General features: G+C 47.4%; 1 long non-coding RNA gene across 1 annotated transcript in view; it reads left to right on the top strand.

The window, feature by feature from the left end:
* The window catches only part of LOC144770252 (uncharacterized), a 53,420-nt gene that overhangs the window by 13,713 nt on the left and 11,810 nt on the right, over nucleotides 1-27,897 (top strand). The window contains exon 2 of the long non-coding RNA XR_013598846.1: nucleotides 27,575-27,616. This is a non-coding gene — a long non-coding RNA (uncharacterized LOC144770252). The remainder of the gene's footprint in view (nucleotides 1-27,574; nucleotides 27,617-27,897) is intronic.

The following is a 27,897-nucleotide window of genomic DNA, read 5'->3' as shown; positions in this document are numbered from 1 at the left end:
TTTCTGCTCTTCCAGAGGACAAAAAGGAGGAAGCGGCAGCCATACTTAAGGAAGGCTCTAAATCTGCTGCCGAATCTATCGACATCGCCATGGATATTTCGTCCATGGCCTTCAGGCAGATGGCTGGAGCGGTTTCGCTTCGCAGACAGGGCTGGCTCAAGGCGACGTCTTTTCGTCCAGAGGTACAGGCGAAAATCGTTGATATGCCTTTTGACGGTGAAAACTTATTTGGAAAGCATATCGATGAGGCGTTGCAAGGCATAAAATCGGACACGGATACAGCTCGAGCGCTGGGATCGCTTCAGCAAGGAAGGTTTCAGTCCTTTCGGAGGAGAGGTTCAAGAGGTCAATTTAATCAAAGATCCTCTTTTCAATCCAACCGATATCAGCCGTACAATCAGCAGGGATATCGACAGTATAACACTAACAACCAATTCAGGTCCTCCAACTCCTCTTACCAACAACAGTCCAGAGGCAAATCTAACGCCAGGGGGAAACCTCAGCAGTCTAATAGACGTCAATGATTTCAGGCCGGCGCTCCCCACACAACGGATCCACGACAAAGACCACTATCTGTCTCAATTTTACAACAACTGGATGTCCATTACATCGGACAAATGGGTTTTAGATGTCATAAGCAGGGGCCACATTCTGGAATTTGTGGAGATACCTCCGGATCAACCCCCAGTACTCAGGCTCAGCAAACATCGCCAGGAAATGCAGAAGGAAGTTCTCTCGCTTCTGCAAAAGGGAGCCATAGAGGAAGTGCCGCAACATCTCAGAGGGAAAGGCTTTTACTCGCATTTCTTCCTCATCAAAAAGAAACAAACCCGGAAATGGAGGCAGGTATTGGACTTAAGGGATCTAAATCGATACATAAAAAAGATACCCTTCAGAATGTTATCGTTACAAGAAATTCTTCTACTGATAAAACAAAACGACTTCATGGCCTCCTTAGATCTCATGGATGCGTACCTCCATATTCCAATTCTTCGGAAGCACAGGAAGTATCTCAGATTTGTTGTGGAGAGTCGCCACTTCCAGTTCAAGGTCCTGCCATTCGGACTCAAGTCAGCCCCGAGGGTATTCACCAAATGCATGGCCCCGGTGGCAGCCCATTTAAGACTGCAAGGGCATTACATTTACCCATATCTGGACGACTGGCTGGTGACAGGTCCATCCTTCAGGGAGGCAGCAACATCTCTTCAGAGCTGCATCCGGCTGTTTCAGCAATTGGGCCTGAAGACCAACTTAGAGAAATCCTCGCTGACTCCGGCCAAGGGCATCCAGTTCCTGGGGGCATGGATATGCACCAGTGCAGGGAAAGCCTACCCTTCCGAAGAACGAATGGGAAAGATCATGAGGCTAACGGCAGCTCTTCAAGCAAAAAGGTCCACTTCCGTGAGGATATACAAATCCATGTTGGGGATGATGTCATCCTGCATCCCTCTGGTGCCAAACTGTCGGCTTCGAATGAGGCCGTTGCAGGAACAACTGGACGAACAGTGGGCCCAGGCCAAAGGTACCTTCGAGGATCGCATTACCATCACGAGCCATATGAAGGTGGCAATGTCATGGTGGAAGATTCGAAAGAACTTGGATCAAGGCTTGAGCTTCATTCCTCTAGATCACGACTTCGTGATGACAACGGACGCTTCGCTGAAAGGATGGGGTGCGCATCTTCAGGAGCTGGAAATTCAGGGCCTTTGGTCAGACTGGGAAGCTCAGCTTCACATAAACATGTTGGAGCTCAAAGCGGTGTTCCTAGGTCTTCAAGCATTTCTTCCCAGAATACGCCAATCGTCAGTACTGATCCAAACGGACAGCACCACTACCATGTTTTACCTACTAAAGCAGGGCGGTACGAGATCCAAACAACTGTCGACATTGGCGCAAAGAATCTGGAAATGGCTCATAACCAATGGAATTGCAATTCAGGTTCAGCATATTCAGGGAGTCCTCAACACACGGGCGGACGCCCTGAGCCGTACTACCAAGGCGATGCACGAGTGGGAACTACACCACACTCAGGTTCGCCTCTTGTTTCAAAGGTGGGGCACTCCCACATTAGATTTGTTCGCAACGCAAAACAACTCAAAGTGCGTTCAATTCGCGTCCAGATACCATCAACAGGGCTCCAAGGGAAATGCATTCCTCATGGATTGGACAGGAAGGTTTGCATACGCGTTCCCTCCCTTCCCGTTGATACCGCGAATACTGCGCAAAATGAGATTGGAACCGTGCCGGATCATACTGATAGCACCAGCCTGGCCGAGACAGGCGTGGTTTCCAGACCTACTTCTTTTGTCGAGGGGCAAGAAAATCCAGCTCCCGACATTTCAAGACCTCATCTCCATGCAAGAAGGGCAAATTCTGCATCCGAATCTACAATCTCTAAAATTGTCAGCATGGAACCTCACGAGCGGGAGTTTCAAAATCTAGACATTTCACAGGAATGCAGACATGTTCTCTCACAGGCTAGAGCTGTATCAACAAACAAAACATATGCAGCGAAATGGACACGTTTCTGCCATTGGTGCAGCAGACAAAACTTGCATCCGTTTGAAGTACCACCTGAAGGTATCCTCCCTTACCTGCTGTCACTATCTAAGGCAGGTCTGTCGCATGCCTCGGTCAAGGTACACTTGGCAGCAATATCGCGCTTCAGGCGGAAGCCAAATGAACCATCTCTCTGGTCCTCCAGGATAATAAAGGAGTTTATCAAGGGACTTTTTCGGGTTTATCCACCCATCCAACGCCCTCCTGTGCCGTGGCACCTCAACACAGTACTATCACAGCTTATGAGGCCTCCTTTCGAGCCTATTCACAAGTCAGATTTGCAGTTCCTGTCATGGAAAACGGCCCTCCTTCTCGCCTTAACATCAGCAAGGAGGGTTAGTGAAATCCAGGCCTTTTCAGTGGAGGAACCCTTCTTACAATTTCGCCAAGACAGGGTTATCCTAAGGACAAATCCTACCTTTATTCCCAAGGTGGCAACATCTTTTCACCTCAATGAACCCATTATTTTGCCTACTTTTTTCAGCAATCCTTCATCGGAGGCAGAAAGAGCCTTACATTCTTTAGACATTTCCAGATGCCTAAAGTTCTACATTGAAAGGACAAAAACGTTCCGCAAGTCCAAGCAATTGTTCATTGCTTTTGAAGGGCAAAGGAAGGGTCTTCCTTTGTCAAGACTGAGTATTGCCAGATGGATCTCCGCAGCTATCCTGAAATGTCATGCAAAAGCGGGGAAGCCGCTAGATTCTAAGGTACATGCACATTCCACAAGGAAGATGGCAACTTCGATGGCCTTGTTTGCAGGAGTGGCGCTGCCTGACATCTGCAGAGCAGCAACGTGGAAGAGCGTGCACTCATTTACGAGACACTACTGTCTGGACACTGCGTGGAAAGAGGACACGGCAGTGGGACAAGCTGTTCTGAAACGTCTTTTTCAGTAAGGTATGACATAATGGCATATTCTGTTGTCTATGCAATGCTTTGATTTATGTGTCAACATGCATTTATCGTATTTCTTATATTATGATGTGTATTGTTATACCTTTGTCTTACGGCAGAGCTTCCTTTTTTAGTTCTGTCCTGGAAACGCTACTAATTTTGGTGAGCACTGCTTACTACTCTGATACAAGCATGTGAATCTATGAAAGATGTAATACTGGAGAAGGAATTAGTTACTTACCTGTACACTATAGTTCTCCAGTATTATCTTTCATAGATTCACATGCGCCCGCCCGCCTCCCCGTTTCTCAGGCAGATCCTGTTTCTCGGTATTTATCCATGTCTCTCACTCGGGGACGGAAATCTGAGGCAGGAAGCTTCTGCTGGGGAGTGTGAGGGCAGGGCAGCAATGCTGATTGGCTGGCTTTTGGTCAAAACAAAGATATGGTCTGGTTACCAAATAATACAGTCCCTATGGGGATTTTCTATGCAGTTTTTCTTCTCTATGATACTGCTTGGTCATTCTGTTACCGTGAGACTCCCACCATGACGACGGGGAAGATACAAGCATGTGAATCTATGAAAGATAATACTGGAGAACTATAGTGTACAGGTAAGTAACTAATTCCTTATGAATGTATGAATCAGGAATTCCAAAAGGCCATCTCTGCAAAGAGTCGTTCTGCTGAATAACATCCATAAAGTGGGTTTTGAAAAGGAACTTTTGAGCTTGTTGCAAAGGAATGTGTAGTTGGTTAAGAGTTGGAGATCAGCCAGAACGCAATTCCCATAACTGGTAGCAAGATGAGGAAAATACCTACCTCCAGCTCTGATGAAGTGGAGCAGGGGAACGTTTAATACAGCAACAGTGGAGGGCCTAATATTAAGAGTAGGATCATAGATAGGGATGAACGCATGACCTGAGATATAAAATGCCATTATCAGCTATAATGCTTTGAGCAAAGTACTGGGATTTTTAATTTATATGCTAGTCGATCAACCATAAGTAAAAATATACAAGAAGGCTCCAAATAAAAGGCTAAGGAGACAGGTTCAGGAGCAGGTGCACTGCAGCGTTGGGTTTGGCCTGCAGCTTTGCAATCATATATTTCAGCATGCCCAGAAGAGTGGTATTTCCATACTCAAAGTGAGAGGAAATTGCTGTCTGGCTACTTGTTAAGTAGTAACAATTTTCTTCATACTTCTGAGTAGTGCAAAGCAAATAGCGATTTCATTAATATGAGAGACAACAGTCAACTTCGTGTAAAATATGACCTCAAGTTTCCTGGCAAAGCAGATTGGGGGTTGAAACAATTCCCAGAATGGGTTGCTCCCATACCAAGGGCCAAACGGGCATTTTGCCTAAATATCAAAACTCGGATTTATCTGAGTTTAATTTCAGCCTGTTCAGGGTCATTGATGAGGCAATGTGGGGATGGAGCTACAGAAGGTGTTGGGAGAGGCGGGAATAATTCATAAAACTGAATTAAAAGGTAGGTGTCTATGGGGTGCACCAAAAACAGGAAGCTAAATGAACTCCTTACAGTTGCAAAGGGGGACATTGAACAGCGTAGGTCTCTGGGACAATATATCAGGAACAGCTGAGTTCAAAGGAAGGACTGAAATAGAAGAAGTCAGGAAGCTTGTTGACAGATAGTCGAAAAGGAAAGGATGCACTTCAAAGCCTGACAGTCATGGAATGCAGCGAGGTGATTATTTATGTATGTACGGTGTATTTATAAAGTGCACTGTGACCATACTGGTATACTGGCGCTGAGAGTTGCTACTGTCATGATGAGAATCTTGGGGGAATAGAAATAGAAGGAAAGGGGTAATTATGACACTGTAGACAAGAACATCGGAGGCCAAGGGGCCAGTGATGCCTCCTTGAGCCAAGAACACGTGAGCCTCTTCAGTATCTGTCACCAGAGCAGGCTCTGTGCCACCTGCAAAAGACAAATCAGACTGGGCAGGGTCCAAGGCTTCTGATGTTTGTCTAGAATATGGCTCGTTTAGCAACAAATAGCTCTTTCCAGGACTTTGGCCTGCAGGGCAGCTCTGGAGTAGGCCTAAAACTAGTGAAGATTGAAGGGTTAGCCTTCAAAAGAACGATGATTGCTTCCTTGAATGTTAAGGGCCTGAATGGTCTGTTAAGAGAAGGGTTAAGAATATGCCTCAGGTGATGGGCCCCACCTCCAGCTCTTTATGTGGTTGAGCGGTGGAGCAGAGATTCCAAAGAAGGGCAGATTTGATAGAACGAATGCTGTCAATAACATCACTATTGGAAAGGGGGAGGAAACTATCAAGTGTGAAAAAAGGCTTCATGGGAGGTTGGGGGCGGTGATTTCCCAGATAGGAGTGCAGAGGTTTGCACAGATAAAGCCATTTTTTCACCTTTCCAAAGTTTCTTTTATTTCAAACGATAAAGCAACTCCAGGAATTATACTTAAGGAGTTCTCTTCACAATGCACAATCATCCCATATGCTTGCACAAAAGTCAAAATGCTTTCCACCAAAGGTAAAAGTTGATGCTATTTCACAGATGCCAATCTATATAGTGTCCACCTGAGACAATCCCATATCCCTATCCATTTCATTTTTGTAAAAAAAACATTTTAATGATCTTTATTCAGATGTGTTAGACATAAATTCAATAGCAAAAAAAGAAAGATACATTAGTTATATCCATCCCATTTTTCCTTGCAGGATCCCTCCCCTAACCCCCTTGATCCAAAAGACAATTAAAATTGGCAATTCTTAATAGTCCACATGGATTTAGATAAAATCACAAAACACAACGCTGATTAGAGCAGACCTCACGAAGTACAGGGAGAAGGTCAAGCAGCTGGAACTCACAGCCAAAAGTCTTGTGGAAGATACCTCGCAACTACAGACCGACATCAAGGAACTACAAGCGTTCTGTAAATTCGCAGAGGACAAGCTGGACGATTATGAAGGGCACTCGAGACGCAATAACATCCGCGTTCTTTGTGTACAGGAGAAATCGGAGGGTCCCGACACTGACTTGTTTATTGAAAACCTGATCGCGATGAAACTACAACCAAAGGGCCTATCCAAGCTGTTTGCAATTGAGAGAGCCCACGGAGTGCCTGGGGGATGGCCAAAACCGCCCCCCCCCTCTCGCCCGATACTGGCTTAACTGCTAAAGTACAGGGACAGAGACACAATTCTGCAGGCGGCCAGGGTTGCCCCACCGATCAAAGTGGACAATTCGGAGATCACATTTTTTCCCGACTTCACCCAAGCAGTCCAGATGTGTTGACGCTTCTTCCTTGATGTCAAACGGAGGCAGTGTGAAAAAGGCCTTAAATATGCGATGCTCTTCCCGGCGTTTCTGCGAGTCGAGGACGATGGGAAAACTCGCTTCTTCGACCTGCCGGAGGTTGCGTCTGACTGGCTGGACAGCTGGAGGACCCCACTGGAGAGAAGTTCCAACGATCATTGAAGCAGGCAACCTGTCAGCGGGACAGACTTTTGCTTTCTTTTGGCTGCCAGTTTCTTCTTTTCCATAAGTTGAGCATCAGTCAAGGTCTCCTGCTCCTTTAAGATGTCGAACTGTAAGCCAGTACACCAAAGTATTTGTTGGTCTAGATTTTGTTTAAATATTATAACATGCACCTGTAATTTGTGACGGCGGGGTGGGGGGTCATCGGGGCTCTGGGGCCCCCCCATTTTCTTCTTTTAGTGACTTGTTGGGCGACAGGCACTCTGCATTTGAGAGTTATGGGCAGTTCTGAGTCCGGAGTACAGGGAGCAGAGTGGGGGGTTGTTGGGAGGGGTTGTTTTCTCTGGTTTATGTTTTTTTGTATTGTCTCGATGGTACAGTCCCTAGTTGCACAAACAGCTGCTACGCTCCATGTAATTGTCAATGGGGGTGCAACGGAACAAAGAAGTCACAATTTTAAGTTGGAATGTTAACGGGTTGGGGGATAAGATTAAAAGATGTATGGTATTGCAACATATTAAGAGGTTGTCACCAGATATTGTGTTGCTTCAGGAGACTCACCTTGTAGGTAATAAATGCAGGGCTATGCATAGATGGGGCTACTCAATGATAGCGCACACCGGTTTTGCGTCCAACTCCAGAGGGGTGGGTTTCATGCAAAAAAAGTCTTTCCCCTTGTCACTTGCGTTCACTCATATGGATGACCGGGGTATATATGTAGGGGTCACGGGCACCTGGGAAGGCCGAACCATTACCTTTATGTCGGTATACGCTCCTGGACTAGTGGCCGCAACATTTGCAGACCTCAGCTCTGTGCTGCTAGCATTACTGGATGGGCACCTAGTACTTGGCGGCGATTTTAACTCAGTAATATCGGGCTCATTGGATAGACATCCTCCCCGCACGATCCCTCACACTACACACTCCTTCTCCAGTTTCCTGGACGCAATGGGATTGGTGGACGCATGGAGAACATATAATCTCGACAAGATCCAACACACTTTTCATTCCGGGACACACAATAGCCTTTCCCGCCTAGATTACATAATTGTCCCAGCTCCACAGGTAACTGATATCAATGAGATCCGACATTTAGCCAGGGGTATCTCCGACCAATCCCCCCCTATGGGTACACATAGTACACATAGTTCTGGACCACACACAGGTGGGGCGAGTTGCCCCTATTAACCCGTGGTATTTCAAAAGCCCTAAAACACTCAAAGACCTGAGTAAAGCCATCGATAATTACTTCTTGGAGAATGAATATACCATTGACTCCCCGCAAATCTTATAGGAAGCCTTTAAAACTGTGGTCCGGGGTCAAGCCCTCTCCCTCATAGCGGGAGCAAATAAAGACAAAACAAAAGCCATCTCTGAAGTAGAACATGAAGTTTATCAGGTTGAGCAGGATATAAATTTAGATCCTTCACCTGCAGCCCTTCACACTCTCCGCCTCTGCCAGGACGAGTACCGGGCACTAGTCACCGACCGTGCCAAAACAATGGGGCAGGATAGGCTGGGTCGCCTCTATAATTGGGGGGATAAGGCTGGAAAACTAATTGCCTGGCTGGATAAAAAAGACCAGGCTAGTAGGCTTGTTCTGGAACTTAGGGATTCTGACATGTCCTCCATCACAGAACCCCAGGACATAGCTAACAACTTTGCAACGCACTTTCACATAGTCTACAGCTCAGTGGCGCCATGTAGAGAGGATGACTCTTCTGATCTCTTGCATGATATCTCCCTCCCAACGCTTTTGGACACCGACCGAGCATTTATGGAGAGTGCCCTCACCACTGACGAAATAGCGCTCGTAATCCTAGCGCTTCACTCGGGTAAAGCTCTCGGCTCTAATGGTATCCCGATCGAACTCTACAAGCTCCGTCCAGATAAACTTGCCCCATATCTGAAGTCTATGTTTGAAGACAGCCTTAAACAGGGATCGCTGCCCCTAGATCAGGGAATCGCAACTATCGTCACAATCCACAAGGAAGGGAAACCCAAAACAGACTGTGCCTCCTACCGCCCTATTTCATTGCTTAATGCAGAACCTAAAATTCTAGCCAAAGTACTCGCCAACAGGCTAATTAAGGTAATCGGGGACTTAGTGCACCCGGATCAATCGGGATTAATTCCAAAGAGGAACACTGCTTTAAATCTGCATAGAGTGCATGGGGTCTTGAGCAGGGTACCGACCATACAGGAAGACGCCATCATAGTCTCCCTGGACGCCACTATGGCATTTGATACGCTTGAATGACCCTATCTTTTCACCGTGCTCGCAAAATTAGGATTTGGACCAAGTTTCAGCCAGTGGGTGCGCCTATTATATGGCGCACCTATGACTCAAGTAGTCGTAAATAATAAAAAGTCGGAGACCTTCACTCTAAGCCGAGGGACCCACCAGGGATGCCCCCTCTCTCCCTTACTATTCACTTTGGCCCTAGGACCCCTTGCAGCATGGATCCGTAAAGATGTAATGATCCGCGGAATGCGATGGTCGGCGGACTGGGAAGATCGTATTTCTCTATACGCGGATGACATCCTCCTATACCTCACGTCCCCCAAAAGATCCCTCATAGCTGTATTTTATATCCTGGCCGTTTTTGGCAGATACTCTGGGTTTCGTATCAATTGGAAGAAATCCCTCCTGTATGTCCTCTGTGGGGGCCCTCCTCTGCTACCCCAAAATTGCCCCATACCAATAGTGTCGGAGGGTTTCAAATATTTAGGCATATTCATCTCCCTTGATTCCTCCCTCAGGCATGCCCGTAATCTTGTCCCTCCACTGCAGAGACTTAAACGTGACATTACAAACTGGAAGTCACTCCCACTCTCATTGCTGGGCAAGGCGGCCCTTTTTAAAATGATGTCTCTACTCCGCTTTATGTACTGCAGAACGCGGCCGATCCTTTCCCAAATTCATACTTCAAACAAATAGAAGGGCTTCAGCGAGACCTCCTTTGGGGCGGGAGGCCACGTATTGCCTTGCTAAAACTCACACTTAGTTGGTATGACAGCGGAATCGGATTGCCCGACACTAAAAAATACTACTGGGCAGCGCACCTTGTAGCAATAAACCATGGCACTTATGGTCGCCCCAACGACCCGGGTTTCAATATGGACAGATGGCTTCTTCCTCACGGGGCCTATACCCAACCACTGTACTCCAAACCAAACAGATACCCACTTACAGGCCCTACCAGCAACACAGTTAAAATCTGGCACTGTGCAACCAAATCGCTTGGCTGGAGTAATAGACTAACCCTAGCCACACCATTGTGGGATTCACAGAAATTGAGGTACCTAGAAAAATCCAAAGGCTTCGCCAAATGGGATCTCATTGGCATCTCCCACATCAGGGACCTCTGGGGCACAGAGGGCATAAAGCCCTTCAATGCACTCCAACGTCAATATGCACTCGCAGATTCGGAAAGTTTTCGATATCTGCAAGTCCGACACGCATTGCAAACAGTGTTACCCCATGGTTCCTCCCCACAGGATAGTTCCCAGCTGGAAGACAGGCTACTGGATGGACACATCCCTGACAAAGCTATCTCCCTAACCTACCGAAAACGTATTAATAATATGTTGTCACTAAGAGAAAATCGACCGGGGATGGCATCGAACTAGACGATGAAAGCTGGCAAATGGCAGTCTCCTCCCCAGAACAGTAGCTATCCCGGTGCGACTCCGCCTGGTGCAACTAAAAATCCTGCATAGAATGTACATAACAGGTCCCCAACTGACATACATGGGTGGGCCGGTGGATGGGTTTTGTAGGAGGGGATGCACCCATACGGGCATGTTCATGCACATAATATGGCATTGTGAGCTACTCCAGGAATATTGGCGCAAGATACACGAAATAATAGGGGAGACATTGGATGTTGAGATCCAGCCTGAGGCCCCTAGATGCCTCCTTAATATTTGGGAACCCACTGATCACAACACTCACGCCATACAATGGGTCACACTCGGCTGCATGGTTGCCAAGAGAAATATAGCCCGGCTCTGGGGGGCTTCCCATGCACCTACGATCACCGACTGGAAAAAAGACCTAGATTGGTGTATGCTGAGGGAGAAGACTGTATACATGGCCCGAGGCTGCCCTCGAAAATGGTCCAAGATTTGGGCCCCCTGGAACAAACACTGTGGTAATATATGTACTCCACCCTGAAATACTGATTGTGATGATCCCCCGTCCCCGTGATTTCCAATGCATTATCCTACTGTATCTGTATGCTTATTTGATTTCATTGTATTCCCCACTATTGACTTTTGTGGAACTGTACCTTTGTGTTTCCAGTCTGTTTAATAAAAAGATGTATTAATAAATAAATAAATAAATAAATAAATAAATAAAAACCACAAAACACAAAAAACGGTCAGCAGACTAAAACGGCAATATGATTATATATACATTGCATTGCTCCGCTACCCCAAGCTGGATTCCATAGATCCCTTACCCCCCATTAATCCATCTGCTTAATGGGGCCCAGATTGCAGATCCTTTTTTTATAGCCCTATGCCCCCTCCATTTGTACACTGTATCTCCCATACTGTGAGGAGTTTGCCAAGCCAATATTGTACAGAAGGAGGTTCGTGGTCTAACCAAATAGTAGCCAGAGAGAGCCTTAGTACAGTCATGGCTGTAAACACAAAAGTCTGGATCATCCCGTCATATCCTGATTACTCACCCCCCCTGTCAGCAGCTAGATATCCGCACCATGAACAGTGCAGAATTGAGGACACCCGCACTTAGATATTCGTGCAGGTGTAAGATATAAATGGAGGCAGGTTTTAAAACATTGTACTTGAAGCCGAGATAAATGCTGACTAACCCAATAGGAGCGATTCCTCGCATTCCCCAGTCCCGCTTGAAAGAGGTCTTGCCAGCGATTGTATGTTTTATTAAATCATCTCCCAGTTCTTTATTCAGTAGTTTATAAATTATAGCCAATGTTGGCTGGGCTCCCAACAGAGTGTCCAGCAGAGGTATCTTAGAAAAGCCAACTGTTCCCCCTGATTTTTTGGCCAGGAAGTCCCTTATTTGTAGATATTTTAAAAAATGATTGTTCCTCAGTCCGTATTTTTCCTTAATTGCATCAAACAAATACATCGTCATCGTCCTATCTTCCATTAAATTCCCTAAGTTCCTCACACCCCTCTCCTCCCAGCATTTCATATAACCATCTTAAAATATAGCTGTGAGTAAATTATTGTTAGCCAAGGGGGTGTATCTGTGGACTCTTGTAAGACCAGTTTCTTTTGAGGTGCAGTCCAAACCCTAAAAGCACCCAACAGGGTCTTGAAATTAACCCTCTTGAAATAAGTGAAATCAATATGGTGCATAAGACAGCCTCGAGCTTCTACCCAGTATACTAATTCATATGTAGAAACATTTGGCTTCACCATCGGTTCACTCTTATCTCTTCCCAACAGCCCGGCCATCTTCTGAATAGTTGCAGCCCAGTAGTACAGTTGGAAATTTGGAACGGCCCAACCCCCCGGTCTCTTGGAAGAGTCATATATTTTAAGGCTCTTCGAGGGAGTTGTCCGGCCCATAAGAACCTGGAGGTCAACTAATTTAAAGCTAGAAACCAAGGTTTATAAATTTTGAGAGGGATGGATCTAAATAAATATAAAAGTTTTGGTAAGAACACTATTTTATTATCTTTCCTCCTGCCTATTGATGTGAGTTGTAGATTATTTATTGTAGCAAAATCTGTTTTGACTTTCTGCAGTAATGGTCCCAAATTGAGTTCAGTAATTTTCTCTACATTAGCTGTGATCTCAACCCCTAGATACCTAGCATTCTGGGTTTCCCGTTCATCATCTAGATCTACCTTATCATTTATCACAATTTGTGTTTTACTATCATTAAGCTGGTACCCTGAAATGTCACCAAAGTAACTCGCCTCCCTTTCTATTTCCAAAAGAGCATCCAGAAGGCTAGGTGTAATTATGGCCAGGTCGTCTGCATAGGCTAAGATCTTAGTATTCCCTCCTTTGGTGTGCATTGCCTGGATCACTTAATTCCCTTCTATTTTCCTAATTAATGGATCGATGTAAAGGGCGAATAATAAGGGGGAGAAGGGGAGCCCTGCTGCGTGCCACACGATATCTTAATTATATCAGACTTGCAACCCATCATGGCTATTCTAGCAGTAGTTTCCCGATACATTATCCGAATAGCACTAATAAACCCTTTACTCAGACCTCTTCTCTCCATAATTGCCCACAGGAAAAGGCCAGGAGACCCTATCGAAAGCTTTTTCTGCATGTAATAATATGAAAGCCGTAGGGTCTCCGGTAACCTTGGAAGAGTCGAATAGAGCGATAGTCCTGCGTACATGATCTGTTGTGCCCCGTCCTGGGACAAATCCATGTTGGAAAGGAGAAACTAGCTTCTTAATAACTATAGCTAGTCGACTAGCTATAGTCTTAGCATATATCTTAGTATCACTTATGACAAATGTAGTTGGTCGGTATGATCCCAATTCACTGATTGGTTTACCCTTTTTTGGGAACACAACTATATTAGCAGACTTCCAAGATGTGGGAGCCTCCTCCCCTGATTGAGCCCTTAAAAATATCTCTTGCATAAATTTCAATAAATATGGAGTGAACTTTTTATAAAATTGCCCCAGAATTAGATCCGTGCCAGCAGCTTTACCTGGTGGTGTGGATTTGATTGCCTTCCTTACTTCCTCTTCCTTTATAGGTGCTTCTAGGCTTTCTCTCTCCTCAGGGTAAAGCTGCTCCTCAAACAGACCATTCATATATTCTTTTATTACTTTATCCTCTGCTTGAGTATCCTCTGTATATAGCTTCTGATAACATTTCTGGAATGCGGAGCAGACTGCTACCTGTTCCGTGACTATACCACTGCTTGGGTCTCTAATTTCGGCAATTCGAGCTTAGACTACCTTTTCCCTAGTGCGGACTGCCATCATATGGCCTACTCTTTCATTGCTCTCATATACCTTGCTACACCAGGCCATAAATCTTCCTGCAGATTATTTGTTGAGATCTCTGTAATTGCCAACTTCACGACCAATACACTTGATTGCGCTGTCTCACAGTCTCCCCCATTGGCAATAGTTTCTATCAAATGTGTTTCCGCCATTACCAATTCCGCATACAGTACTTGTAGAAGTTTCTTCTCCTTTTTTTGTCTCACCCAGCCGTACTTAGACATTTCCCCCCTAATGCCAACTTTAAGGGCGTCCCAGACTACATTGATATTAGCACTCCCCAGATTCTCTTCGATGAGCCTAGGAATCCACACCTTCACGTGCTGTACTCAACCCTCCTCGCTAAGTAAAGCCCTATTAAACATCCTGCGTGCCACGGGTGAGGGTTTGGTATGAATGTTTATTTCCAACACCAAGGGGTTGTGATCGTACATGATTCTAGGATATTTGTATATTTTTCAGCACTACACCAACTCCTATGATACAAAAAAGTAGTCCAGTCTAGCATGTGTTTGATGTGGTGCCGAAAAATACGTAAATCCCGGGTCGATGGGTTCTTGCCTTGCCCAAACATCAGACAACCCATGTAGAAGGCTTAGTTGTGACAGAGACCTAAACACTTTAGGCTTACGGCCTTGATACCATACCCCGCCTGTTTAATTGTTTAACAATTTATATTAGTATTAAAGTCTCACAAATGATTAGAGGAAGCGTCCAGCCCACCATCTCCCCATTAAGCTATTCGAACAATACCGATCATTGAGAACCGAGCCATAAACCAAACACAATGTAAAACTGTTATTTTCTAAGCAACATTGAATGATTACCCTTCTTCCCAGTTTATCGGAGCTAGTCCGTGGGAGCATAGCTGTTCCTTTTCCATGCCATAACTGCTGCCCCTCGTGCCTTTGTTCGTTGTGTAGTACTGGGAATCAATTGATAGCCTGCCCACTCTGAAACCTCCAGTCTACTAGCTTCGATCTGTGTCTCCTGAAGGCAGATGATGTCAGCCTTCAAGAATTGGACATCCACACTAACCCTCTGTTTTTTGGAGGGATTGTTTAAGCCACAGATGTTAATCAATGCTATTCTAAGCTTGCCCATTACTCAAGAAGGTTTGTTTCCCAATGTACGGCACATCCAAATCGCGCACCCAATTCACTTTACATATAGCTGCCAAAATTAACATAATAACCACAAAACTCTTCCCTTGGATCATCCCCCCCATGCCCGCTCAAAAAGGCAAGAAAGGTCCATGGACCCTTGTGATGCCTCCTGTGTCCTGCTGTGCCCGAGCCGCTCTCCCTCTAAGTTTAAGACATAAGAAAAGTAAAGAGCCCAACAAAGAAAGAATTATCAAAGAAAGTCTCTACCGATATCCAAAAAGAACATCCTAAAGCCATCCCCAAACACCCTATAAAAAGTAGGCACACAGAGTTGCCCTAATATTATTATCCTATTTACGTGAGAGTACCTGCATATACTCCTGGGCTTGTATCCCTGTAGTAAACACCCTGGTTGTGCCTTCAAAATTGACCTTGAGTCAGGCAGGGTTCATTAAGAAGACCTCAGCCCAATTTCTGAAAAGTGGTGATCTCCGTTGCACCGTAGTGTGACAAAAATCTGGTCTTACAAAAACAAAAAAGGAGTGCCCTGCAGATGACCGCCTAGCATTGGGTCTGACTTATTCAAAAATTGCCTGGCGCAAAATTAAATTTCCCAAAAATATGAGGATAGCTCTAGGTTTTTCATTCTGCCCTGCTCTCTTTTTCATCATCAGACGGAATCGGTGTACCCTCTGCGCCTCTGTTTCCCAGTTCCAGTGACAAGTGGCAACTTGCCAGTGACAAGCCGTTAGTGGCCTAACGGCTAAGGCGCTCGACCTCGGACCTGGGGAACTGGGTTCGAGTCTCGGTAACGACGCCAAAAACCCCCTGTGATTCTGGGCAAATCACTTAATCTCCCCATGCCTAAAAAAAAAAAAAGAAAGTATGTCTTCATGTAACGTATGTAAAGCGCTCTGATAACTGATTCGGTTCGGTTCTAGTTCGCGCTATATAAAACTCTGCAAACAAACAAGTTCTGGAAATGCCTCCTTAAATAGTCTAAGAACAAATCCACATATATCATCCCCTTCTACGTTCGGTTCAATTCCCAGTAACCTCAAATGTTTCCGGCGTTGCCGATTTTTGAAATCTTATATTTTCCATAATACGTCCGTCATTTTAGCGTCGTTTGCCACGCTTTGCTGTCCTGTATCCCCAGCCCCAGCCTCAAGCACCACGATTCGCTCCTCTAGCGCTGTGATACGTTCAGAAATTTCTGAGCAAGTTTTGTTAACTTTGCGAATGGCCCCCTGGAGTTTCTTCATCGCCATATGAGCCCTCTTATGTTCTTGGTGAGCTTCTGTTTGCAGCTGTTTGAGTGTCGTGTAAATTAATCCCATGGATGGAGGGGATTCTGTATTAGTTTTGGGTTCCGCAAACAATTTTGAGGCGTTTAGTTGTAGTCCGTTCTCCTCTGTCTCATCAGTTTCTATCCCGAAGTGAGTGGTGGAATAATCCCATTTAACTGACTTGTCTGGCTGTGATCAGAGTCTGAGCCCTTGCTTTTGCCCCTGGTGCTTCTCCTTTTTGTGCGGTTGGGTATGCGCCTCTGTGTATCAAGTCTTACAGGAGGCTGCCACTACCCTCTCCTGTGACTTCAGCGTCTCTGCCCTCAATTTCACTAGTACTGGTGAGTTCAGACTCATCCGTTAGAGAATAAAATTTGTCTCCTTCCGGAGTCCCTGTAATCTTGCCAGATGCGATGGCAATATCTGAGACATTTGTCTCTTGGGAACTCAGAGTGCCCTGTTCTTTTTGCAGAAGGGGATTTTCTGGTGACCCACGCCTTACATTCTCTCCCATCTCCCATCTCAGCCCAGTGTCTGGCCAAAGAGTCACACTATTCATGTCAGTCAATTTTGTAATTTTTGCATCAGTACTTTCATTTTGTAATGCCACATGGGGCAATCTACCTTCGCTTGTCGTTTTTTCATCTGCATGCCCTTCAGCGCTCTCCTGTTCTTTTTCCATTTTGGGAGCATTAGAGCTGGTTTTGCCTCTGCTTGTTGGTTTTGTCTGATTGCCGCTGAGTCTGCGGTCAGCAAACATCCCGGAAACAGTCTGCTGTCTGGTCCTGCCGTTGATCCCCTCCTCTTCCCGGCCGGCAGAGTGATTAGCGTCCGCGATTTCAATTTAGGGGGCATATCGGTGAGGTTGAAGACCGCCTCGTCCTTCCACGTTGGTGCCGGAAGCCGTAAAGATCCACAGGTCCACAGGTAAACTCCTCCTCGTTCTAGAGATGCCAAGAAGGATTTCTTTTACTACACGGGCTAACAGTGCTCAAGTCGCTTGATCTGGCCTCATCCGGGATCTTGTCTCTCTTCAGGTGTTTTTAATCCTTTGGGCTCATTTCATATCGACTTCTCCGTGGCGAGGTGGGCGGCTCCCACGGCAGTCCCACAGCCGCCATCTTGAACATCCCTATCAACTTCAAAAGATAGTTTTTCTTTCAGTGAAGACCAAAAAAAAGTTATTACTGGTTGTGACAGATGAACGAATGATATCTCTACTACACTGAGAAACCCCACGGTCCTCTAGGTTTAAAATATTTGTATTTTTAGAAAAAAAGAGATCAACAAGCATGGACAGGATACACAAATAACAGTGAAATTGTTCACTAGCTACAACACCCTTCCTTCATGATACCTCCTTCAAGGAGAATAGTAGTAATCTGCACTATTATATCCTGTCAATAATCAGAAGTATGGGGAAAGGTAAAAGTGGATAGTAGGATAGGAGGCGGAGAGAGGCAATGAACAGGTATGCATAAATAATAATATAATTACTATCTTTGAGAACAATACAATACAATACATTTCTTAAAGCGCCCAGGTACCTAACAAGGTGACCCAGCACTAGTAAGAAGAATTTCCACATTTTCTAAAAGCAAAGGCAAACATAAGAGATGGTTAGTGCAGTTATACAAAACAACCTACAAATCATTGGTGTAACTATCTAATCCAACTGAATACAGAAAAGAAAATGGATCCAAACCAACAGATAACAATTCCTTGTGGGCAATACATGCTAAGGAAGTAGATGTGTCGGTCAACGTTTCGGGGTGTTGTGGCAGATGTGTCCGTCAGACCATCTTCAGGACATAAAGTCGATTGTTAAAAGAAACCCCTACAAAAACATAATATATACAATTACATAAATAATCAACCATGACATAATTTGGAGAAAGGACAAACCCGTGTGAAAAAGAGAAATATGGCATCGTAACATATCTGCCAATAGTGTGAAATTAATACCTTAACTCAAAAATGTAGTCAAGATAGAAATAGATCACGTATTTTCAAAAAGAAGTGAGTGATATAGAATCCATCACCAAAAGAACTTAAATTGAATACTTTTTCTATGAAGGTACTCCTTACTATGATTAAGATCGGTATTTTATTCAGACCAGAGGGATCAGTGTTTCCAAACACCAAAAGGGCCTTGGGAATAGGCTCCTGTGGGTATATGAACAAAAAATGTCTATTTACAAAGTAACATGGAAACTGGGAGGTTTCAAATCACAACGCAATCTAGTTATGCCTTAACTTATTTGATTAATAGACTGAACTTATTGAAAAGGATGTCTTGGTCCAGAGACATTTAGGGCGATCGTTAAAGATGAAAAATTAACGAATTAACTTAGGTAGATATACTCCTAACGGCTAACAGGAAGCCTGCTGATGGTAGCTGAGACATTTAGGCCAATTATTTGAAAATGATAACGAAAAAAGAAGAAGAATCAGCTTAAATAAATAAGTTCCTAACATCTATCGCGCAATAAAGTCACTGTCCACAACTTCTTAGTCAGCAAGAAAGGCCACTTTATTAAGACAGGTTATAAACAACACATCAAACCACTTCTTTATTTATTTATTTAATTACTAATTCAAACTGCTCTCAGCCTAACAGATCATAACTACCCACTGATAAACCCCCCACCAAGTTAACCCTAATCAAACCAGAAGCCCCTAACTCTTATGTATACCCCTTTCTTTCCTACAACTGCCTATTGAGGATGGACCAACCCGCTCCAGGCTGCCCACCCCCCACTAAAATCCGCCCAAAAAGAAAAACAACCTGTCTTAAAGTGGCAAAATAAAAAACCCAACTAAACCAGCACGTAAGCACTGGAAAAACAAAAAGGCCTATAGAAAAAAAGGGGAAAGGTGGGTGGGACAAAAACAAACCTCGCCGCCCGCCTCCCTAGTGTGCAATGCTCCCTTGCCCTGCGCTGGCCCTAATTCCCCCACCTGGCCCTCACTAATCAACACCCCACCTGCCGTGGCCATTGACTTGCGCAAACCTACCCGGGGAGAGACCGGCTCGCGCACAGCTCTCCCCGGGTCCCTTCTCGCGCAATAAAGTCACTGTCCACAACTTCTTAGTCAGCAAGAAAGGCCACTTTATTAAGACAGGTTATAAACAACACATCAAACCACTTCTTTATTTATTTATTTAATTACTAATTCAAACTGCTCTCAGCCTAACAGATCATTCCTACCCACTGATAAACCCCCCACCAAGTTAACCCTAACCAAATCAGAAGCCCCTAACTCTTATGTATACCCCTTTCTTTCCTACAACTGCCTATTGAGGATGGACCAACCCGCTCCAGGCTGCCCACCCCCCACTAAATTCCGCCACCCAGGAAAACCTTTAGAGTTTTCCTGCCCCACCCAAACAGTTAAACTGAACTCTGAGAGCATCACAATTGAAAATCAAGAACTTTTGCAATTAAATCGCGTAACTCTGAAAGATAAAATGAGTGACCCATGCGAGAAAGGTGGACACCATCCTCACGCAATAGGTGCCATTCCGAAACCTGCAAATGAGGGTGAGCCAAAGCATAAATACAGAAATCATTACAAAACAGTCTCATAGAACGGGTCAGCTTCTTCCATGCTTTGTCCATCGCAGAATCATTCCTTGCACCAGTCCAGTGAAGTCGAGGCACGAATTCTGTCCAGATCACCACGGTGCACGCCCATGCGTCTCTGAGTACCTCCAGATCCATTTGCCGTGTTTTAATCAAAGTTAAGCCAGATAAAGAGACCAGGTCGTTCTCGCCCAGAAGAATGACTAGCAGGTCAGGCGGGCCCCCACCCGTAATACCAAGAGTAGCCAGCAAAGGAAACAAACCCCCCCAACGCATACCTCCAATACCATGCCAAACAAACCTCATGGGTTAAACTGTTAAGACCTAAAGATCGCCCACAAAGGTGTCCTTCTGCAGCCACTGCGGCCCACGACACGAAGGAGTGTCCAATAATCCACACCCTCCGGTTTAAGCCAGCCAGCCTGAGCCAGGGACCTAGTAGAAAGAGAAATGTTAACGAAGCAAAGATGTGCTACTTTCTTGCCTATTGCTCGCAACACCCCGACCTCCACCTCCCAATTCTCCGGATCTGAGACCAGTCCCACCCCTGCCGGGCAGCCTCAGTCGCCGCCCCAATCCTAAAGGAATGGGTACCAAATTGTGAAGGCTCCAATCCCAGAGCTAACAATACCTTCCGTAACACAGTCAATAACTGGACAACTGTAACGGGACTGCCATCAGCGTGACAAAAGATCACACCAGACGAAAAAGCACAAGACTTCAAAAACACTCCCACTCACACACCGGGCAACAAGCCACAACACCACGCCTACCAAGAAAACCCACTTACCCCTACCCAGCTGGTCCGTTTTGGAAGCGTGCAAACAGATGCAACCTATCTGGTTCAAGAACCACTTCCTCACTGGTAATGCCCACCCTAGTGCGCAAGCCCAAAAGCTCAGAGTCCCAAAAGGCCCCCCGCGAAAAAACAACCACACAAAACACAACCTAAATTTGAAATACTCAAACTCATCAGAACAGCAACCCCTTAATTGAAACAACATTTGTTGGAGCAATCCAAAGTGACCGGCCGGCGCAAACACCTGGAAACATACTGCAGCCTACCCAGGCCCTTCAAAACCTTGACCAACACCCCCCCACCGGATCTCTTCCCCACCGCAGCAGCCCATAAAAAGAGAACCCCGCCAATTTGCCAGAGATGGCAACTTAAAAACATCAACAAACTCGGCACTCCAAATCCTAGACTTAGGTTACTCCGAGAAGTGTGAACCGAATGGCATACCAATTCCAGAGTAAGGCAACTTTTTGTGAACAGACTGGTCCCCTTCACTTGAAGTCATTGTGTGAGCATCATCCCCTGTCCGCCCCGCTCGAATGGCGGTATCATCCCCTTGTGACTTAATTCACAGCAGCATGCCGCTCAGACAGCTTGGTAAGAGCAACTTGCTCACCAACATCCCCATCCCCAACACGAAGAGAACGAGTACGTTTGACAAGGAGACTCTCCCCTTGTTGCCATACAGACCACCACCCTTCCTGACCTTTAGGCAACTGCACCAACTTTTGGCGAAACACAGCAGAAATCCCCTTGGCGTGGCTTTGTTGAAGACGGAACTCTCACTTTTGCGTGGTCCACACCAGACTCCTGCAAAAAACTAACATGGGATTGCCCCACACCCCCTTTCCAAACCCTTGTGGCAACATTTCTAACCTCCCCATCACATACTTCTCCTTCTTCCAAATCATCATCATCAATATCCCAATGCAAGACATCATCCTCAACATAATTTCCACTTCCACCAGGAATCTCCCCATCTCCCACACCTCCATCGTAATACTCCCATTGGATGCCATCACTGCGCCCTGTTCCTGAAAAGAGGAATCCGCTCCAGAAACCTCTTCCGCTCTCCCCTCCCCAGAAAACCGCCGTTGGGGCAGCCCGCAACAGAGTCCCCTGTCCGCACACATGAAATGGCGGCATCGTCCCCTCCAAACTTATTATTCACACCAGCTTGCCGCACAAGCAGCGTTTGAAGAGCAACTTGCTCCCCAACAACCTCATCCCCAATACCAATAGATCTAGTACGAAACTGGGAGACTCTCCCCTTGTTGCCAAACAGACCACCAGCCTTCCTTACCTTTCGACACCGCGACATTCTCTGTTGAAACAACTCAGGGTCCCCTGGACGCGACTTGATTGACGATGAGACTGAACTTTGGCATGGTCCGCACAGGACTCCTGCAAAATACTGAGAGAAACAGATTGCCACAACACACCCCTCTCATTTGTGACTTGAACATGTGCAACATCCTCAATTCGTAATTCACCCCCCTCCATGTTATCATTAGAGACATCCATAATAAGGTCATCATCATGTCCAACATAAACCCCACAGCCCCTAGGCAACTTGCCATCACCAAGTCTACCAACGTTAGAATGCCATTGGATAACTTCGCTGCGCACTGCGCCTCACATTCCAGAAGAGAAATCCGCTCCAGATCCCCTTCCAGTGCCCTCCACCCCAGACTGAAACGCCTACTGCTCAGCCCGTAACTGTATCCTGTCAGCCAAGGACCGACGCACTGTAGCTGTATCCCTGCCGTCGTAGCCGCTCAAGCCAGACTGCACCGTACTGATATACCCACAAACCCCCGCCGCAGCAGTGGAAACAACCGCACATGAATCGCCACCTGGAGTAGGCTCCCGGACAAGGACACCGCAGCATGCATAGAGTCAGGCCCAACCACCTTGCTTCCCAAAGAAAAAGGAGCGTAATTCGGTGGCAACACACCCCCATGCCCCACAAACAAGCCAACGGAGGAAACAAGGGAACCAAGGGCCCCAGGCTGAACCTGCTGGGAGAGGGGGACAGCACATAAGCCCTGCCAATGAATTGGAGAGACGTTGCGAAAACCTGGGCCATTGTACTCAGAACTATACCGATGTGACGCCTAGAGTATATCCATTCGTATCCCCTCCCTATGTATAGAGAGATAACTCTAAGCACTAGTATATGCATTAGCCCTCTGTACTCTACAATTCCTAAGTAACACGTAGTGTATACCCATGCGTATCCCATCCCATGTATACAGAGACAACTATAAGCACCAGCCTCCTCATTGTGCGACCCTACAGCCTGCACCCTCACAAGTTCCCTCTGTGCATCCCCCATGCAACTCATGCAAAACTTAGTTATATATGTATGTAGTTAGTCAGCCATTCACGCGTTTCCAGAAAGCGTAAACCCGCCAGAGCGCTCCCCAAAAAGAACAGACTGATACATGAGGAGAACATTACACATGAACAGATTACAAAAGCAGACGTTAAGTAACATGAGGTAAAAGCGACAATTGTGAGAAAACAAAATACATGGGTAGCAAAAGCGCCAGGAGGAAAAAGTGACAAATTAGCAGGTTACAAAGGAAAACAAAGAACAAGTAGAGGTATAATACTGCAATATAAGCTAGACAACCAGGCACAAGCATAAACGTAACATAGGCAATGGGGGCACCTCTGCAAGTATCGAAGGCAAACAAAATGTGAGAGGAAGCATACTGTGTGTGACAAGGGAAAAAAGGTGTGTGCAAGGTACAAAAAGGTTCCCAACATGAGTACAAAGAGAATACAGCAGTTGCAATCTTGCTTCCATGCAAAGCCCTCCGACACCCCCGGGGAAAACCCGCGCCACACAAAACCGATTCAATAAAACAGAGAGAAGAAAATAAAGGAACAGTCGAGCGAGGGCTGCTCCCAATAACGAGGTTCCTCCCCCGCCTCCCCCGGGCTCCAGAAGCTGAACGTGGAACCCCATGTCAAAACTCCCCGCACCGCACCTGAGCAGCCCGCCCAAAGGACCCCCCCCCCCCGACTGCCATCAGACGCACCCCCACGGACCCCTGCCCCAGAAGGGACAGAACGTACCTGCGCAGGGGTGCCCATGAGAAGGGGGGGTCACCATCCGACGGGGGGGGACTCGGCAGACCCCATCCAGCTGCACAAGGGGCATGGCGGCAGCGCCATGCTCTCCATCCCGTTGCGGTGCCAAAAAGGTCGGGGCTACCATAGCCACGCCTCCAGCCGCAGTCCGGAAAGGGCGCCCATGCCCGACCCCCACCGCACCAGAAACTCCAGGGATGAGAAGTTCCACGCGTCCCGCTCCACGGAGGACCAGAATGGCCCGCCTTACCACCGCAGACTCCTCCACTGCACCACACAAAAACGTACCTCGCCGCCCGCCTCCCTAGTGCGCAATGCTCCCTTGCCCTGCGCTGGCCCTAATTCCCCCACCTGGCCCTCACTAATCAACACCCCACCTGCCGTGGCCATTGACTTGCGCGAACCTACCCGGGGAGAGACCGGCTCGCGCACAGCTCTCCCCGGGTCCCCCCAAGAAAAACTACTCACTTCATCTGATATTAGACACATGGTATAGGAAACTGGTTAGTATGCTGGCAGTCCAAGGGCTACCTAATTTAGTGCACCGAGATGGTTAGCACATTTGTTATAGTGAAAGGGATGGCGCAGTCGTGCCTGGTAACTTGTAGCTAAATATATACATGACTTTTAACATTAAGGCAGGTGTCTATCGAAAGAATCATCATTACTCATGCAAAAAAACGCTTTCGTATACCTCAAATCGAAACATGTGACTACTATATTTAAGTATTTAAGTAAGGTTCATGGATCGATCATACTTGTAAAAAGTCTATCACCTAATGAGGCATATATAGACTGCACCTCTAGTGTGACCTCTTGTTTCTAAACACGATGTATAAAAGATAGTATTGTGATTAATATAACGACCCAAAACGAATTAGTTCACCTGTTGTAATGAATATTTATCTCTGTTCGAAGTCAATATTATGGAGGTGCCAATCAGAAAAAAACTGTTAAGGAAACGGACTCACTGTGCAAAAACATAAAATTGATCTCTAGGTATTCGCAAACTTACTTTAGCGGGAAGAACAGTAGTCTGTCTCCGAATTATGAGGTTAATTGTCGACACTCTGCTAAATCTAGTCAAACTCAGGAAAAAAAGGGGAATCCTATCCCACAGTCATGGCTAAGTTGTTTTAAAAAAAAATCTGACAATGGGGCTTTGTGGGGGGCGGCTGACCGGAGGGAGGCTCACCCCCCCGGGGTATTTTGGGGCCCCGGGAGGGGGGGGGGGGGGGGTTTGTCGGACAGAAACCGGGAGGCAGGCTGGTTTGGGCTGGTTGGGCTGGTTGGGTGGATTTGGGCTCCCCGTGGGCTAGTTTTGGGCTTGTTGGGCTTGTCAGGCTTTTTAACCGGCCATGTCAGGTCACTGTCCACCATTTTAGGGACAGTGACACGGCAGCCGGGGTGTAGGCAGGAGTGTTTTTGTTCTTGTGTGGGCAGTTTTGAAGTGTGGTGGGGAGCGTTTTGGGGAGTGGAAGGAGTGTCTGGAGCAGCGTTGGAGGAGCGGCGGTGCAAGGCGGATTGCGGAGTTTGTCGGGGGATTGCACGAGGTGGATTTCAGGAGCATGGCGGTGGACGCGACGGCGGATCCTAGGGTGCGGGAGGCCTTGCGCCTTCTGAGCGAGGCCGGCCGCCTGGACATCGTGCGGGAAGACGTCAGGGTAAGGCCGCCACGGAGTGCTGCCAATGGCCTGTTATGACACACCGCGGTCACGCCCGTGGCGTGAGGCGGGTGTGGGGAGGGCGAGGGAATACGTGGCAAGGGGAGGAAAAAAGGTGCAGCAGGGGAGATGGGAGAAGGCGAAGGGGGTTAAGCGTCGGGGAGTGGAGAAGGCGGCACTGGTGTTTGTGGGGGGACGGGGGGACAGACAGCAGTTTTTGGAGGGGCTGGTGGGGAGGGGGTTGTGGGGGAGGTGGGAGGAGGGGCCGAGGGTACACATAAGGACAGGGGGGCAGGAGGGCGGGGACCGGGGTGCGCCAAGGGGTACATGCTGGAGGGGGCCAGGGGGGGTGGGATGGCGGAGTGGACGCGGCTGAGGGGGAGGGGGGGAACCGGGGGTGGAACAGGCAGGGGAAGAGGAGGCTGGCATTGGGGGGCAGCCGGGGGGGGAGGTTTCTCCATTATTGATTGAGGAGTCAGAAGTGGAAGGGGAGAGGCCGGGGGGGGGGGCGAGTTGGCTTGGGGGTCGTCGTCAGACGGGGAGGAGGGCGTGGTGGGGCCTAGCAGACCAGTGTCGCCGCGGGGAGCGCGGCGGACGGGGGTGGGGGGTGGGGAGTGGCAGAGGGGCAGGGGTGGGGCGGGGGGAGTATGGGGGTGGTGGTTTTGGGGTGGGCGGGACATACAGAAACAGGGGATGGGGGCGAGGGGGTGTGGGGTGTGTGGGGGGGCGAGCATGGAGAAGGATGGGGGATTACAGGGGGAGGGTGGGGGGGCAACCAGCGAGGCGGGGGGGCATTCCACGGCATGGGGAGGGACTCACCGAGGGGGTGGGGTTGCACGGGTGGCGAGTTTCCACCTGCATGCTGGACTTCCCCCCTTTTCTCTCAGCAGGAGCAGTTGGCTGCGTGCTCGGGTGAGCAGCATGCGGCTCCGACCCACCGAGAGGATGGGCTGGCTCAGCCTTGTACGGGCAGTCGCGCTCCACCGAGGGACCCCCTACGGGAGTGCGTCGGGTGGCGGGGGGTAGGTCCCCGCCAGCCCCACCCCGAAGGGTCGAGACAGCGGCCGGGGGCCAGGGATGGAGTGTTGCTGTATCAGACCGAGCGGAATTCCAAGAGTGCGGATGGGGAGAGAGTGCGGATCTTGGGGTGTTGATGAGAACGTGTAGGGAGAGGGCGGGGCTTTGCAGGATGCCTACGGGGGGTGGACAGGTGAGGCTGTGGGGGGACGGTGTTGACAGTAGGGATCTGGAGTCGGAGGAGGAGGGGGAGATTAGGGAGGGGGCGGGGGAGAAGAGTAATGCTGTTGGAAGTGTATTACAGGAACGCCCCCGGCAGACAGCTTGTAGCATGCATTGGCACAAAGCAGCCAAAACAGAGCTAGTGCAGGGACAAAGGGAGGAATGCGCTGTATTCTTTTCCCTGTCACGCAAGGCAGCAAGGTAACTTGCTGCGCTGTTGACTTTCTAGTAAACATGTCCCTGTGCTTTTGTAATTCTTCACACAGTCTCTCATATTGCGTTGTCTTGTCACTACTCTCCAGCAATTAAGCCTGTCCAACCTGACCAACCTAGCCAGTTCTTTTCAGGTGTCACATTCTCATTATGATTCATTTTTCAAATGGCGATGACAGTTCCTCGTCATGCACTATGTTCCAGACATCCCAAAGAACCTGAACATGACAGAAGTGTCCCATGCAAAAAATAGCAAGTAACATACCTTACTACACTATCCTATCATGCTCTCTCTCTCTGGCCAGGTAGTTCCTGCACCAAGTAGCCGCCACAAACATAGGGTGGTGGGGCGGGTGGAGGGAGCGCGAGTTTGGTACAGGGGTTTGTGTGTTAATAATAATATTGTTTTAAAAGAACTTACTGTAAACTGCTGGCCACCTCCCGTGTCGCATCACGCCTCCTGCGCTCTTCCTGGTCTCTAGCTAGTCTTTGCAAATTTGGCTTCATTGGGGCACACAGCCGACTCTGAACATTTCAAAGGATTTGATTAGATGTTTCTTACACATGCAAGTCACAAGATCTACAAAGACCTGAGGGCATGCAGATTTTAAATTGAGAGTAAGGTGTGTGTGTCACTCGGGCCACTTAATTTGAACATGTTTTTGGTGTTTGGCAGGTTCGGCTCCGAGATCCAAGCACAAGAAGCATGTGACCAGAGGTGAGCTGCATGACGTTTTACTCAAGACTCAGTACAGTTGGGTCTCTGACTTTTCAGTTACTTGTGAGCCAAAGACTTATTACAAAACACTACCAGTTCGACCACTTCACCAATTATATTCCATCAGTCAGTACCTCACACTATTGACACACAGTGCCCACATATCAAATGGTGACCTAGAACATGCTTAAAGAACACAAAGCCACTGCATGTGGTCAGGTGTCCAGGCTGTAGATACTGAGCCTTTCCCTCTTATGATCTGAGCTACCACAGAGTTGCCA

This window comes from Lissotriton helveticus, chromosome 7 (assembly GCF_964261635.1).
Source record: "Lissotriton helveticus chromosome 7, aLisHel1.1, whole genome shotgun sequence".
Taxonomy (NCBI): domain Eukaryota; kingdom Metazoa; phylum Chordata; class Amphibia; order Caudata; family Salamandridae; genus Lissotriton; species Lissotriton helveticus.
Note: the sequence above shows the minus strand (reverse complement) of the source record. Positions and strands in the feature narration are given on the sequence as shown.